Genomic DNA, 16,573 nt, shown 5'->3' on the forward strand with positions numbered 1-16,573 from the left:
ACCTTGCCGTATAAAATACATCTACATTAAGGTTCTCCCAAATGGAAAAACTGACCGCAACTGCATTCCTTGTTCAGAGCTATGAAACAAACCGGGAAGATAATTATTTGGGTTATTATAAAAAGAAAAAAAAAATAGAAAAGGAAAAAAAAAGGCAAAAAAAAGGCAAAAAAAAAAAGCTTCTTTAGATTTTCAAGACATGATTTAATTTAGATGCATTTCTGATAGTAATAAAAATAGCTTCTTTTAGAAGGATGAAAAAACCATATTCCTGAAGCCTGGACAGAGGTTCCTTACTGGTTCACCTCCTCCTGAAATTCAAATCCCACGTTCCCAGCGATCATCAACATTTCTCACTAGGGCTGGAATGGGGAGGGAGAAGCTCCTGGAAATAAAAATTTTAAATAATAATCGGACATGGACCCGAGCAGAAAATGAAAAACGTTACCGTTAGGCTAGAGAAATATTTATTTAATCAAAGCAGAGGTTCTGGTGGGACTGGAGGAATGTTGTATCCTTTCCTAAAAAAAAAAAAAAAAAAAAAAAGAAAAAAAAAGAAAAAAAGAAAAGAAAAAGAAAAAAGGGGGAAAAAGAGGAGGGGGGTAGGGGGGAGAAAAGAGAAAGCAAGAAAGAAAAAAGGCAGAGGCACAGCCGCCTCCTGGAGTTCCCCATTGTCCGGGGCTATAGAGAGCCCCAGAATGGCATTAAACTCACAAAAGGCACATTGTGCGGGGGACAAAAAAAGCCCCTTCTTCTACAATAACTTTTAGCTTCTTATTTTTAGAAAATGACAAAGCTGTTGCCAGCGATGGCTGGTGAAACCTGTAGCCCGGCTCCCAGCGCGGCTGGCCGCAGCCGCATTGATCCGCCGGCCCGCTCGGAGCGGCGGCCGCCAAGTTTGAACGGGGCCGGGCCGCGCCGCGGGGATGCTGCGGGCGGCGGCGGCGGGGCCGGCGCGCAAAGTTGCGCTCGCTGCCAGACGCAACTTTCCCGGCGGCTCCCGGGGAAACTTCGGCGGTGGCGGGGGTCGGCCCGCCCCGGCTCTGCCCTGCGCGGGGCGGCGCGGCCCCGCCCGGGGCGCGGGGGCAGGTGGCCCCGCGGAGGTCCCGCCACCGCGGAGCGGAGAGGAGCTGCCGGCCGGCCCCGCGCCCCCTGCCCTGCCCGGCGCTGCGCGGGCAGGGCGCTCCGCGGGGCAGCGCGGCGGGGCGCGGAGCGGGGCCGGGCCGGGCCCCCCCGCCGCGGGCTGGGGGCCGGCCGCTTGCCCCAAGTTTCGGTGCGGCGCCGCCGCCGCCGCCGCGCTCCCCCCGCCCGCTCCTGCGCGCTCGCTCCCTCCCCCGCCGCCTGGGCTGAATCTTATTGATCCAGAAGGTGGCTAATTAGCCCTTCCCGTCGTGCCTGGGTAATGAGGCACATGCGCACTGCACTAATCAGCCATTTTTTGCAGGAAACTAATTAGCAGAATAAAGATCCAAAGAGTTTTTTTTCTTCCCAATCATCAGATCTGAGTCCGGGCGCTTCCTGCTCCGGCGACCGCCAGCCCCGCCGCCCGCTCCGCGCCCGCCGCCCGCTCCGCTCCGCGCCCGCCGCTCCGCCCCGACCCGCCGCCGCCGCTGCTGCTGCCGCCGCCCGCGGCCCCCTCTCTCCGGGGGGCTGCAAACTCCCCGACAACGATGCTGCTGCTGGGCAGCGGCGGCGGCGGCGGCGGCTCCCGCTCGGCTCCGGCTGCTGCCCCCGGCTCCCGCTGCTGCTGCCCCGGGCCCCTCCGCGGAGCCCCGCGCTCCTGCCGCCGCAGCCGCCGCAGCCTGCATGGGATCTGTAGCCCCCGCGCCGCCGCCCGGGATTAAAAGCGCCGCCGCCGCCGGAGCAGCGACCGCGTAAGTGGCAACTTTTCTGCCCTGTCCCCCGCTCGGGCTCCTCCTGCTCGGGGCGCCCGGGCTGCTTTGCATGGGGCTGGTCCGGCCCCCCCTCCCGCCCGCTCCCACCCACCGCCCCGGATCCCCCAGCAAACTTTGTGCCGCTCGCCGTCCCGGAGCCCCGCCGCCGCCGCCGGGGACGCGCAGGTGCCGGCGCCGCGGGGGCCGCTACGCGCCCGCGGACCCCCCCCGCCCCGCCCGCCGGCCATGGCCGCGGGGCGCGCAGCGAGCGCGGCGCCCGCCCGGCCGCTTTGTGCGCGGCGGGGCCGGCGGCGGGGGCCCGGCCTCGCGCGGAGCCCGCGCCCCCCGGGACCCCGCCGGGCCGCGGCCGCTCCGCGCCGGGGACGCGCTGGAAAACAAAGGGGCGAAGAAAGTGCCGAAAACTGCCCCGGCGGCGGCGGGCCCGGCCCCGCGGAGCCCCGCACCCCGCGGCCCGCACGGCCTGGCCACGCACAGTAACGGCGATTCTTGTTCCCCGCGGGCGGCTCGGTGCGGGAGCGCGGCGGGGGCGGGCGGCACCGCAGGCCGAGCCCGCTCGGGGCCGGGGTTAATGACTCGGGGCTGCATCGCCCGGCGCTTATCGCACTACGTGAAACGCGGGTCCCTGTCGGTCCCCGCCGGGACCCGCCGCGCTCGGGTTCCCGCTGCTGCGCGCACCCTTCGCGGGCAGCGTGTGTGTGTGTATGTGCCCTGGCTGTGCACGGCGTGCGTGGGTGCCACGCACACGCGGGGTTCGGACTGTGAATTATTTATAATTTGGGTTGCATTTGTTTGTGTCTTTGTCTTTTTTTTTTTTTTTTTTTAATTATTCAGTTCTTCCCTCCCCCCCCCCCCCTTTTTTTTTTTTTAAACCAACAAAAATTGGTTCCGAGCAAGGTCTTTTTCTCTCTCCCGCTGTGCTTGGGGCTGCTCTCGATATGTCCTGGACTCTAACGCAACCGTGTCCCCTCTGCGCCGGCTGTCTGTCTTTCTCCTCTTCTTGCTCCTGTTTAATATGGAGCAATTTTCTGGAGACTCGGTGACTCCCTCCTTAGGGTCACATTGAGTTCGAATACGACTGAAGGTGCAGGAATCCTGCAACGGAGGAAATAAGGGAATAGAGAGAATGGGGTCAAGTTGGCTGCTTAGAGGCCAAAACTCCCATAGCTGCCTTTAAAAATATATGTATAATATTTGGCTTTCCTCACTGTATTACGGATTGCAGCTTCCCCTTTCAGGTATTTTCCTTACAGCTTAAAGCCCTCGCTTCCTTTTGCCTCCCCTAACACCCTCCCCCTGTTAGAGGAGAAGGGGGGGGGAGGAGGGAAAATAAAAGGAAAAGAAATGGGGGGGAGAGAGAGGGGAAAAAATAAAACCCATTGAGTTTAGGCAAATAAGGTTTGGTCTCCGTATCCTATTACAAAGCACTTTGAATATGCAAGACATCACACAAGACCAGTTATTCCAGTTACGACAAACTTAAAAAGAGAAAAAAGCGAGGCATGTTTAGATTGTAATTTGTTAGAGCAAGATCCGTATTTAAAATTCTGTCTTTTAAATATTTTTTTTTTCTAACCTTGCTTTATATCCAGCCTTTTCTGATGTCTGGGTTGGGTTTTTGTTTTTGGGGTTTGGTTTTTTGGGGTTTTTTGCATTATTATTATTAAAATCTTTCCATCGAGTTTAGGAAGACCGCTGCGAGCAACGCATTTTCTGTATTTTTGTTCCTGTATCTCGGAGGAGAGTTGGCAGGGATTCTGTGGTTTGCAGTTACACAATATGTTATCATGTTTTTAATCACTAAATCATTGCAGTGGTTATAGATTTACAGTCTTAGGGTATTACTGAGCGGCGCAGCGCAGCCCGTGTGTGCGGGGACATACGAGAGCATGCTGTTAACATGCTCGTGAACTTTGCTTTTAAATCATTTCCCGGCCGAGCCGCGGCAGAGTGCGGAGCCAGCGTTTTGGCATCACCCCTCCATGCACTTGAGGAAAGTTTGTGCAACCCTCCCGGCAGGGCAGGAGCTCCGATGGGCGTCGTGCACGCCCTATCCTACGGCGCTGGCGGTAAGCGGCGGGTCAGGGGGTGCGAGGGGTGGCCAGTGGGCCGGGGCCGCCACCTGCGTGGCCGGGGGGATCGGGCCGCCCCACCGGCCGCCCTCTGCTCCCGTTGCACCCTTTATTATGTAACAGAGCCCTTGGCAGCATTAAAAATTCAGCATTACAAGCTGATTGTAATGCTCCCTCATTAGGGAGCACTGTCTGGTCCGGCACTGAGTGAAGACGGATCGTGGCTTTTTGGCTGCCGCAGCAGCACAGACCGGAGAGCAGCTGGGAGGGGGGCGAGCGGGGTGTCCTGGGCCCCCGACAGCAGGATCGTACCGGGCTCCCCACCACCATGAAGCGCCGGCCCTGCGGCCAGGCCCAGGGCTCGCCGGGCTTCTGCTCTGCCGCCGGTCGAGGGCTTTCCCCTGTGCAGCTGCCTGAGCTGCCTCCTGCCCGGTCCTGCTCCGCAGGCTGCCTTCAACTGGAACAAAAGCAAAGAAAAGGCACATTAGAGGGGAGCGAAACTCTGCATCTGGCCCCAGAAGTTGCTTTGCTGTATTTGTATTTTTTTTTCCTCCTCTTTTCTTTTAAACGTGGTCATTTTGGGAGCAGAGGGCAGCAGGAAGTTGGCTCCAGCCCCTATCCCGCGCACCGTGCCGGCCACAGCAGCACTGGTCCTTTGCTGCAGAGCCTCCGGACCCCCCCTCCCACCCTGCCGCTGCCTTTTGTTCCCGCAGGACCGAGCCAAGGTGCTGCTTGGCGGGCCAAGGCAGCGCGGGCGGCCCCGTGTGCCTGGCACTATCGGCTGGACTTGTCATGGCCGCTGTCACACTGGGGCCCGGTGGTGGCCGCTCTGACAAAAGCAGAGGCGTGTGTCCCTCTTTCATCTCTCTGCTTTGACCCCCGCCCCATTGCTGTCGGTGTCGTGCCAGAGGCCAGGAGCGGCAGATTTGCTTTGGGCCTGGCCAGTGGTTGAACGGCTTCAGCAGGAATCGCTGAATCCCAAGCTGATGGACACACAGCTGGCTGCATCAGCCTCCCTGTTAGCACCTCCTTCCGCTTTCCAAAATAACAGTAGTAGCAGTAATAATAATAATAAAAAAAATGTTGCGTGGAGAAGCAGAAAAATAATTAGTTGGCTTTTACATCAACTTTATTCACATGCCTTGCTCTGTTCTGCGGGGGCTTGATCCCTCGTGGGAGCGTTTCCCCTACCAGTGTCGCTTTCTTGTCTGCGGTGGGAGAGTTCTCGGCAACCATCTTCTGTGGGTGCTGGTGGCGGCGGCGCTGGCCCTGCTGGGGCTGGAGGTGTGTTTGCGCTGCGGAGATCGGTTCCAGAGAGACAGGCTCGGGAGAGGTTGAGTGTTTCACGGCTCCTGCATCCCTTCACCTGAGTGCAGCCAAGGTTTGGCCTTTGTGTGGCTTCGGGGGCCATGTACCAGTGGGTGCGTCCGGCTGGCAGGAGAAGTGGGCTGTGAACAAAGCTGGGTCACTACAGGTCCCCCTGGCCCAGCACATGCCAGACCCCTGTGCTGCTCGCAGGCTCCTGCAACTGATGACTGTGGGGGCTTCGGCCTGGGAGAGGCCCCTGGGGCCACAGCAGGTGCCTGTGGGGGCTGTGCCCGCTGTGCTGCTCCTGTTTCATCATGGTGGGTCATCCCCCACGCCGTCTGAGAGCCCATGGGGAGGCTGCCCGTCCCTGGGGAGATGCAGGGGTAGACTAGAGAGCGGAGCTCCTCTCTGGGGAGCAGGGCTCCCCCTCCCTTCCTCCTCGACAGCCAAAATTCAGGCTGGGTGTCCAGTGCGTGGCAGCAGCAATGGGGCTGTCGAGGGCTGTCGTGGCAGGAGAGTGGGAATCAAAACATCTGTGCGCAGGCCTGGGCGCCGCAGCCTCTAATGGTTTCGACGGAGCTGTTGTGGTCTGTTGTCTGGAAAATCTGCATTCTGCGCCGTGCCCGAGGGGGCCGCGGCACCGCAGACCGTGGCGGTACCTAAATATAACCGCCTCGCGCCGAGGGGTGAGGTGAGGGCAGCGGGAGCAGGCCGCCCGCTTGCCTTCTGCTTTGTCTCTGATTTGCGATTCAGGCATTTTTGTTTGCTCCCGAGGTTGGGTTTGTGTGTAGGCAGGGATTGGAGAAATAGATAAATTCCAGCTAGTTTAAAAAAAATACCCAAACAACAAAACAGGGTGGATGAGTCGGGCTTCCCTCGTTGCCGGCAGCGGTCCTGCTGCTGGGTTGGGGATCCCACCAGCCCTGGCCACCCCTGTGTTCCTCATTCCCGTCGGAGACACTGCGGGTCTTGCTGAGGTCTCACTGTGCCGGCAAGAAGCCAGAGCTTCCAGCGCTTCCCTGTTGGCTGTGCTGGACAGATGTGTCCATCTGTCGGTGCGGGAGGTGGGTGCTCGTCGCCACAGCAACGCTGGCTGTGCGCGGGGCTGTGAGCGCCAGGTGTGTATTGTGTGTGTCAGAGGTGGCTGTGAGCACAGTCCAAGTTCGTCCCCACACGAAATTATTTTTTGGTTGGGGATGTCAGGAAGGGAGCTCATGCAGGCCGCAGCTGGTGGTGGCTGCCAGCACGTCCCAGGCGCTGCTGAGGTGGAGGGGACAGCGGGATGATAGCGGGTGCTGCTGGCAGGCTGTGGCCACCCGGCTTTGCCCTTGAGTTTGCTGCTAGGAGAGACACTTAGCTGTTGATTGTAATTTCATTATGTCACAAGTGCCAAACATGCCTCTTGCTATGAAAAGGCAAAGAGGACCAGCAGTATTTTTCTTTCCCCCCTCCCGGAAAACAAACATTTCACAGCGTTCTGAATTGTGTGGTGCACGTTGCTGTTGAACATGAGGATGCTGGCCCTGTGGTAACCAGGCTTTCAGGTATTAAATTTGGTGAGGGCTGAGCTGTGCGGGTTCCTTGGCATGGCAGTGATGCTGGAGTAGACAATGTGCTTGGCAGCTCTGGTAAAATGTTTTTTCCCATCCTCCCCCTGCCCTGGTATCTGGGAAAGTGGAGCCTGCAGGGCCTGTAACACGTTAGTTCTTAGTGTTTATTTTCATGGCCCAAGTGTGCCTGCTGAAGCATCGGTCCCAGCCGGGGAAGATGGGAGCTACTCCCAAACCCTCAGGTCCGAGCAGCAGCGACCCTGTGTCCTGCCTTGGGCTCACCTCGTACTTCCAGCTGCGCTTTCCTAGCTGGTGGTAGCCCACTCCAAAATGGCTGGTTGGATTAGTTGGGTAGCAGGGGGTTTAACCCTCCTTCCACACTGCCACCGGCTGCCTTGTGCAAACAGACCGGCGCTTGATGCGGAATTCAGCGTGCAAACGGAATTGCTGATGGTAACATGGCAATGATGTGCTTGATCCTGCTGGGTTGGGCAATGGGTTTCCTGAGTGACTGTGACGTCTGGTGATGGGCTCAGACGGTTTTGGTCTTCTTGTTATAATGGAATTGAGTGAAGAAGGGGGAGGTGAGGAGGGTGCGGAGACACAGCTGGCTGAGCTGCCATCAGGTGCAGGTTGTTTGAGATGATGCAGAATCTGGGGCTTCTTCTCCAAGGTGTGTTTGCTGAGGTACCATGTGGTGGGAAAGCATGTTGGCAGGCCTGGAGGCTGGTTCAGGAGAGTGAGCAGGGAAAGTGCACAGAGCTACTTGGTGTTTGAGGCACAGGTTTGAGAGCTGCAGAGTCTGCAAAGCAGCCCTGCTCCTGCAGTGTGAAGGTGTTCTGGATTCGGGCTGTGCACAGCAGCTTGTGCGTTCCAGCTGTACCTGTGGTGTTGCAGAGGCTGGTGCGCAGCCCTTGGATACCTCGAAAGCAGAGCAGGGGCTCTGCCGTGCTGGGGTGCAGGAGGTTCCCGCACAATGGCTGCGGAGGCGGTGCTGCCGGGCCGTGGTTCCTTGGGTGTGCAGCGCTGGACAGTGCTGGGTGCCGGTGCCAGTGCCAGTGCAGGAGCTGGTCTCGAGTGAACTGTAGCAGTGTGCTTGTGGCCGCTGGAGTGGTACCGACGGGTGGTCTTTGCTCCTGGTGCATGTCCCCTTATCGGGCTGAGGTTGCTTTGTGCTGTGGCATGTGGGTGAACGAAGGCCAGGGAGCGGAGGGCAGACGGCCACCACGTCCCCGTGTCCTTGTGCGGTTCCCACCGCAGCCCCTGACTGTGCCAGACAGAACTGTAGATGTCAGGCTTTGCACAGAAAGGAGAGCGGGGAGGGAGGGCGAGGAGGAGGCATAAGCGCGCAGCAGCAGGGCTGTGAGGTTCAAATTAACCTTCTGCTTTGTTGGTGTTGGAGTGAGGCACCCCGGCCGCCAGCACAGTGCAGGCCCACCATCATTCATACGCAGCTACGTGGAGGAACGGGGCCAGGAGCAGGGCATCCTCCCAGTGCTGGTGAGGGAGGGGGACAGCAGGTGCCCGGGACACTGTTGGGCCCAGACACTGGAGGCGAAGGCGCCCAGTGGGACTCCGGGGCTGGCAGGGCTCACCGTGTCCCCAAGGTGCTGCGGTCAGTGCCTTTGCATCCGACTTTGGGTGCTCTGGCCTGTCTTCTGGAAGCCGGGTGTGCAGCACCTGGGCGTGTGCTCCTACACAGCTACTTCAGATGTCAGAGCCTAAATTTCTCCTCTTTAATTTTCTCCTGTTAATTTTGTCTCTTTTAGTCTTACATACTTCCTTCCCCCGTTCCTTTCTTCTTGCTGTTTTTCATCTTCCGTAGAGACAGTTAAAAGCAGCTTAACACCGTGAGCTTGTTTGGAAGTCAGAAGATCTGTTTCAGCTCTGACACTGACTTTGGGCAGGACACCAAGTGTTTGCCTCTGCTGGAGGATGAAATGGGATGATGTGTAGTTCACATGCAGGGACTGTAAGTGGGGGTTAATTGTGAAAAATCATAACATGTCTTAAATCCCCAGAGCATTGTTTCATCCTTAAATTTTAAGTGGAAGTACCTGCTGTGCTGGGGGCAGCTGTGGAGCAGAGGGATTGTCCAGAGCACCTCAGCACCTCCCAGCAGAGCGCTGTGCTCAAGACCTGTGCTGTGGTACTGGAGAAATGGAGCTGGTTCGTCCTTTGTTTTTGACACCGTCTCATCCCTCCTGGTGTTGCCGCTTTCTGGGGTGCAGTGCGCTGGGGTGGAGGACTGGTCATGTTGGGCAGGGTTTGTAGCCCTACAGAGTCCAAGTCTAATCTTAAAGGCACATGTGAAGGTGTAGGGAGGTGTACATCCTGAGCTCCTGTTCCTCAGGATGGGCTCCTGTAGGCATGGCGTTGGGCCTGCAGCACAGCTGGAGGAGGCGGCAGCGGGGTGGAGCGTCTGGTTGGTTGTGTTACTGATCGAGAAATGAGGATGGTGGACAAGAAGCACGCACTGCCCTGCAGCAGGCTGGTGCTGGAGGAGGGCTGGCGGGATGGGTTTTGTGGCAGTGCATCGTGGCTGGCAGAGGGGAGAGCGGGTGGTGAGCTGGACGCTGCTGCCAGCCCCATGCCCTTTGCTGGCCACGGAGCATCGTGAGCTGCGTGCTGGCGTGGGGTGCCCAGCCCTGGCGAGGGCGGTCAGCACCACGTGCGCCTCCGCTACTTCAGAAACCAGTCACTCGGCGAGTAGCAGTGCCTGTCTGAAGGAGCTGCCACAGATGGTTTTTTTTCCTTGATTGCCTTATTTTAACCAGCCTCTCCACTGTTTCCTCTTTGTTTTGGGCAACATGGAAGTCCCAGAGGTTTGCATGAGATCCTGGAAATACCCCAGGTGGTGGGTCTGGTGCCAGTGCAGCCCTGCGTGAAAAGCTGCCTTCATGGCAGGCTTGCAGCGGTTTCACCTGGAGCTGCAGATGTGTGAACAACAGAGCCAAGCTCTGGAAGTGCCCAGGGGATTGCTTGGAGCCTGTGCAAGAGGAGGAGGAGGATTGAGCTCTGATCTGTACAGCAGTGGCTGGGGTCAGCCTCACGGGAGGAACAGCATGACTGACTTCTCTTCTCTTGAAACCTCCCAGCTGTGCCCAGGGCTGCAGACCTAGTTGCCAGAGGCCCCCTGCAAGGTGCTCTGGCTCTTGGCAGTACAACTGGGAGTGTCCAACCAGCCACTTCTCTAGCCATGTTCCTCAGTTAAGCATACCTTTGTGTCTCTGGAGTGATGGGATGCTCTCTTGGGACTGGAGGTTTCCTTCCTTGAGTCCAAGTAGCCACTGGCTGTGTGAATGTCTGCTTAGTTCAGGCAGGAACTGGATGTCAAGACTGGTTTTTATCCCCCCAGCAATCTTTTTCTCAGTCCCTTCTTGCTTCTGGGTACAAAGCCCATGGAGTAGCAACAGTCAGTGAAATGCTTTTGGTGAGATTCCTCAAGAAGCACTGGCTGTCCTCTGGAGATCTGAAGTTCTGTACCGCTGGAGAACATGAGTGGAGAGGTGTTGGGCAGAGACATAGGTATTTTACTGTTGGTGGTGCTCAGTGGGTCTTCTGCATTTTAAAACAAAAAAAAAAGTGGAGAAACCAAAAAAGCTCCATCTGCCATTAAAGCATAGTTGCCAGGAGGTGGAGGGGAGGAGTATTTTGGTCACAGTTTCCCCTTTGCAAATATTTGGGATATTAAAAGCTGTGTCTGTGTCTTGTTGAAGGCCTTGCTGGACTGTGGAGCAGGACTGGGTGATTTCTCAACTGCTGTTTTTATTTACTTTTGTTAAGGCTCAGCTCTCTCCATTAGTGCCATTACCTGGATGTTGAACAGTTCCAAGCAATGGTTTTGGCTGTGCCTGACCAGCACGGAGGGGATGAGGGCCTGAAGTCAGCCCCATGGTCCAGGTCACTGTGAGGAGGCTAGGGCAGTTCTGGGCCCCAGAGGTGATGTTGGTGACTGCTGTGGAGATGGTTCCTGGCTCCCTGGTGCCTGGAAATAGAAGGACTGAGAGTCTTAGAGTGCAGATTGTTTACAAAAGAGGAAGAAAATGGTAAAATAAAGGTTCTTTTTGTAGAAATAGCTACAGTGAGTACTGTGGGAGAAAGGACAGAGGTGGTGTGCTTTAATGTTCTCACGGTGTCTTGAGTGTAAAAGTTTTTTTGTTTGTTTGGTTTTATATTTTAAAGTTCCTTCTTCCTTGTATGAGCCTCTTGCACAGCAGAGGAAGAGAAACACTTAACAAAAATAGAGCCTGTGTTTGCCTAAAATGAGGTTGCTGTGGCATGTTTAGGACTCGAGACTGTGACTTTGAAGCTGACTGCATTTCATACTGCTGATACCCTTTTAACTGTCTTAGGTAAACAGTTCAATTGGGCTCTGAGAAATGTCTGGTGAAAACTGTGCTTAGCTCCTCATTCTGACTGTTTCAGAGGTTTTCAGAACAAATACCCTCTGCTTACCAGCACTCTTCCTGCTTAGAAAAGTTTGCATTGATTTATTATTATTTTTTCAAAGGATTTACTTGCACATTAGAATGCCCTGTGGACATTATTTTCAGTTCAAGGAGGGTTTATTTTAGTTTGGCTTAATTGAATTGGAAACAGTTATGAGCTGTACCAAAGCAACTTGATTTCAAACCAAAACAGGAATGTCCACGAGCAGGTTCACACTGCTGTATTCACATGCCTGCACTGACTTCCTCTTGTTTGCCTGTGTGTAGGAACTCTTGGCAAGTAAATCACAGTGACGGCTCAGTGGTGCTGAGGCAGGACCTGGAGAGGCTGCTGGGGCTGGTGTTATATCTGTGTGTGACACTGATGCTGCCACCAAGGCCAGCCTTGCCCTGGATGCTTTTTCCTTTTGCTGATGCAGAGCTTTGGGGCAGTGGCATGGGGAAGTAGTTTAGGGAAGGGACCTGAGTTAGAAAAACTGCTAAAGGACGGGGGGGAAAAAAGCTTCCTCAAAATATTTTTATTTTTGGTTGGTTTTTTGCCAGTTTCCCTTTAATTTGAAATAATTGTGTGGTACAGGTTGAAATGGCTTTGCTGGAGCGGAGGGGAACAGGCAGGCAGGACCGAGGACTATTCCCAGAGGAGCGCTTGCTCTGCTGCTGCCCGAGCCAAAAGCATGGTCCCAATGTGGGGCTGGCTCCTAAGTGTGCATTTGGTGTAGGGTGCTTGGGAGGAAGGCACTGCTTTTAGTCATCCTTGTTTTGTTACTCTTTTGCCCTTTCAGGAGTACAGCAAAACTCAGAGGATCCCTGTGCAGCCCTTTCACCTAAGGAAGCTGAGCTATGGCTGAGGCAGAGGCTCAGCTGAAGGGTGAGCTCCTTCTACCATGGAAGGAGGAGCTGCTCCCCACAGTGCCCTGGCTCCTTTGGAGCATCCTTCTCCTATTGGGAGCTCTGGCCTGGGGAGCTGGGTGGAAATTGCTGGGCTGTGCTGTGGGTGAGCAGCTGGGGCTGCTGGCAGCCAGGGCCTAGTCCCTGGGCTCTGCCGTGTGCGGCTCTGGCCCTGCTCCAGCCACTGCCGCGGGCTTCATGCCCTGGTGCGTTCCGTGTGTTCCGTGTGAAGCCAGCACCTGGAGCTGGCAGCCTGGATGGCTTCTGTTTGTGGTTTCACCTGCCTAAATAAACAAACAATCTGTTTGCTCCCCCTCCACCCCCTGTTCCTCTGCAGCAGCACTGGCCAGCGTTTTGATGAAGGATCTGGATCCTGTTTTCTGAGGAGTCTATACCTGCCCCAGGTAGCTCCTTCTCCTCCTGGGGTAGCTCCCTCCTCCCCTGTCCAGTGCTCTTTGCAGTTCCAAACCAAGTATTTGCTGCAGGTTTTGAAACTGATTTTGGTTTTATTTAAGCCATTGCCTAATCTCATGTCCAAGGAGTCTCTTCTGTGTCTTTCTAACTTTGCAGAGTTCTGGGATGTAACTGGTGGCAGTGGAGGGGCTGGCAGAGGCTGCACCGGCCACTGGCAGAGAGGAGGGTGGCCAGGCACATGCTGTGCCCTGCCCTGGTGCGGGTTGTGCTGGGTCTGGCCGTGCTCCTGGGTCTCAGCTGTGTATGTGTAGTGTTCTCTGTGTGCTTGTACATCAGGTGTGTTTAGACTCTACACTGAGGTCTGTCTGTCCATCCACATCCAAGCACCAGCGCAGTGGGGGCTCTGTTGGGGACATCTTTGTATAGATGCCCCTTTTCCTGGTCATTATAGAGTGATTCCTGTGTAAAACCTCCAGATTCTGATTGTTTCCATAGACTGATGATTTCTTAATGGTTATTCTTTATAAAGTCATTAGTAAAGCAAAACATCATACCCCAGAGTGAAAATGTGATCTTAACTGGCTCCCAGGCGAGGACAAGCAGAAGTGTTTTCTCCTGCAAACACACACTCAAAAGCCAGAAGGGTGGTTTCTAAATCAGATGATGCAGGACCTGAGTGTGGAAATTGCTGTTAGAGCTGCTGTGATTTCTTCAATAATGTGTGTTCTGAAACTTTGCATTTAGGGGTAAAAAAACATCTAGTCTAGAATATTTCTACTGTAACGCTCGTTCAGTTGTGTGTTGTCTGTTGTGGTGGGAAGCTCATCCGTTCATCCTGCCTGCCAGCTCAGACTTGGCTCCTGTTGGGATGTGTCATGCTGCTGGCTGAGTGCAGACACAGTGGTGCTGGTTTCCAGCACTGTTCTGAAGCTGCGTGTTCCCCCTGTGCCACAGGGCTCCGTGTACCCTGTGGCAGGGCCAGGCTGTGCTGCTTTGCTCTCTGCCTGAGCCCCAGTGATGAGAAACTTGCGTTTAATGAAAGTCACCATCTAAGGTTCTTGGGATCTTGCCAGTGAGAGTTTCCTATTTAAAATTAGAAATCAGATTTCTTTTTTTCTTTTTGTGAAGCCTTGATGTGAACTGGTAGTTGCTGGAGTTTTCTTTTAAATCCCGAGATCCCAGCTGAGGGGACTGGGGGGAGGAACACACAATCAAGCAAAACCCTAAACAGTGGAATTGAAGATTTTGTCTTTTTGTGAGACAAAAAATAGTAACTTTTGTGTAATACTGAGTCCTCAGTGGTAATAAGTGACTCATTAGGCAAATGCAAAGTGTGTAAAGGCAGGGAGCTCTGAGTCCATCAGGGTGCTGGCCGGTGTGCAGGGAGGGCCCAAGCTGGAGCTGGGAGGCTTGCTGCCAATGGCACCTGCAGCCTCTGCCGGGCAAGGAGGAGAAACCTCCGAAGCAAGGAGGCGAGGTGAGGTGAAATGTGTGATAAAGCCTGCGGCTGTAGTGGCTTTTGGAAGGGTAAACTTGTTGAACTGCTACAGTAGCTGGATTTTGTTCTCTTCAGGTAATTTGTTTCAGGCTTTTGGGCACATTCTTTTGCTATGTCAGATGTGATTTGTTCTTTGTGACATGGGTCTGTCCATCTTCCCTGCATGGCCACTGTGGTGGGAAGCCTGCTCTACCCTTATCCGGGGTGAGGAGCAGCACGGCTGCCAGAGTGAGGAGCTTCCACTTCGGCTTTTCTCTGGCAGCTCTTACTTCACTGTTGACTGGGATTGAAGAATTTATCCCATTCCTTTGTTTTACATGCAAGGAAACCTTATCCCTGTGGCTTCTGTTGCTGCTGGTTGTAGGAGTGTTGGTGGAGATAAGGGCCCGTTCCCTGTGCCCCCCCCGGGAGCAGCTGGCAGCTTGCCTGCCATGACCCACAGGAGCCAGGCTGGATCTCTGTGTACTAATGGGCCTGCCTTGTCCTGCCTTGTTTGTCATGATTTGTGGCTGCATTTGTATGCAAATACTAACAACTTGCTGCTGAGTTAATTAGTGTTTTTTCTCTTTGCTTCCTGGAGCTTAAGCAAAAGGTCTTTATTCTCCCCATTTCGGTGGTCTGAGCTGCTCCCCCCCCCCACCCCATGCCAGCATGCCCGTGCTGGGTGTCCTTAAGGGAGTTCAAGCCCAGTTGCATGAACTGGCTGCAGACTCTTGGGGACCTCAGGACAAAGGTGTCTGTTGAGGGGTTGAGGTGGTCACTGCAGCTGGATGCTCTGGGATTGAGCACTTCAGAGTTGGGGTTGAGCACCTTAAATACCGTGGGATGGATGATTCTCAGACAAGATGCTCCAAGGGTGGCTCTGGTGACCTGGACATGACAAGGATGGAGTGGGAATTGCTGGCCTTCCACACCAGCTGGGAGTTGGATTTTTGCTTTGACAAAGGCAAAGGCAGGCATTTCTTCCCCTCCCAAGTAGGGTATCTTTGTGTCCTTGGTTGGGCTCAAGGATTTTACTCATTTTAATCTTTCATTCCATCTCCTTTTCTGTGGGCCTCACAGGTGTTTGGGTCTGCCAGAGCCCCCAGGTTGGAGGGGTTACCTGCTGTGCTCTGGGGCAGGTGGGGTGGGCAGCAAGGAGACCCTGGCCAGGTGCTGCTCCAGGGGCCGTGGTGGTGCCCAGGCTGTGGCTCCAGCCAGCGTCAGGAGTCTAGGCAGTAGTGCTTGTCCCACTCTGCCTCTTTCTGCCCTCCAGCCAAGGCTTTTTCACAGTTACTGAGTCAGAACTTCTGTTTAGTTTTTAAGGCTTTGTTTTTATCCTGGAAGGCAGGGCTGTGGCTTCTCAGTAGCAGGGGTGACAGCATCCAGCTTGATGCCAGGAACTGGCAAGTTCCAGCTGGAAGCCAGTGGCCCTTTGTCCCTGAGTTGGTAAGTGTCACCACCTTACTCATATTTGAAGCCTCGGTGCCTTATTGCATGATGGTGGAGGACTGAAGGTGAGGTGGGGTGGTAAGTTGTGCAGCACTGCATCCCGCTGGAAGAGGGGATGTACCCACTCATTAGTGTGGAGCTCCCCATCCTATCCAGGAACGTTCCCAGGAGTGGCAGCTCACTGGTCAAGATACATTTCCTGATCCCAGAGCCCGAACTGCTGCATGTTTTCTAGTCATCTGAGGACTAATGAAAATGAGAGGGGGTTTGGAGTATTTTATTTTGGAGTTGAAGAAATGCTTCTGATACCCAGCAGTGTTTTTCACCACTGGATTTTAGACGTGGGAGATGTATTTTTCCCTACTCTTGCTTTTCCATTTCACACCCCGCAAGGCAGAGGAATGTGGCACTGCAGACTCACCATGCTGAATTTTTCTGAGGAAGTACAGAAATGAGGATTTTTCTGCAATCCTTCTGAACAGATTCCCAACACTGTAGTGGGCTTATAGCTCCATAAAGCTGAGACTTCGTAGGAAACCCGAGTGAGCCTGCGTAAGGTCCAGGCAGGAGGGGTTGAATTTAGGACCTTGCAGAGTGAAATACAGATTTTTCTAGTTCCTTTTGGGCTGTTGGGACTGTGTCTGTCCTAGTGACTGTCTCAGTGCAAAGGTCTGAGGTGAGAAGCAGCTTAAAAAGGCTGTGTGGCATGTGAGGAAGCAAGTTAGCTCTTAATCATATCATATTGGCCTCCTTTGCGGCTGATACATCTGCTGTAAAACGCTTAGTGCTGAGTGCCTGATTGGGCAGCCCATGCTAAGTGTTCAAACTCCTGCTGCCTTTTTTCTTCAAACAATATCTTCTGGCTTCCAGATTTCTGATAAATTGATAAGAGGAATTGCGTGAGTCAATAGAGTTGTAGACACTTTGCCAATATAACCCTAGCGCTATTGATCTGCCAGTAAATTAAAGTCTTACTTAGAGGCTGCCGATATTTCTAATCTCCTGCCTCACCAATTACACCCTCCCAGCTACCTGGGAAAGACAGCGATGGGAGACGAGGCTGCCGAGG

At 54.6% G+C, this 16,573-nt stretch overlaps 1 protein-coding gene across 1 annotated transcript in view; it reads left to right on the top strand.

The window, feature by feature from the left end:
- The first annotated feature begins 1,746 nt into the window (after positions 1-1,746).
- The window catches only part of ZFHX3 (zinc finger homeobox 3), a 125,977-nt gene continuing 111,150 nt past the window's right edge, over positions 1,747-16,573 (top strand). The window contains exon 1 of the mRNA XM_082290335.1: positions 1,747-1,874. The gene's annotated coding sequence lies outside the window, so the exon portion shown is untranslated. The remainder of the gene's footprint in view (positions 1,875-16,573) is intronic.

Source organism: Coloeus monedula (assembly GCF_965178545.1).
Source record: "Coloeus monedula genome assembly, chromosome: 13".
NCBI lineage: Eukaryota > Metazoa > Chordata > Aves > Passeriformes > Corvidae > Coloeus > Coloeus monedula.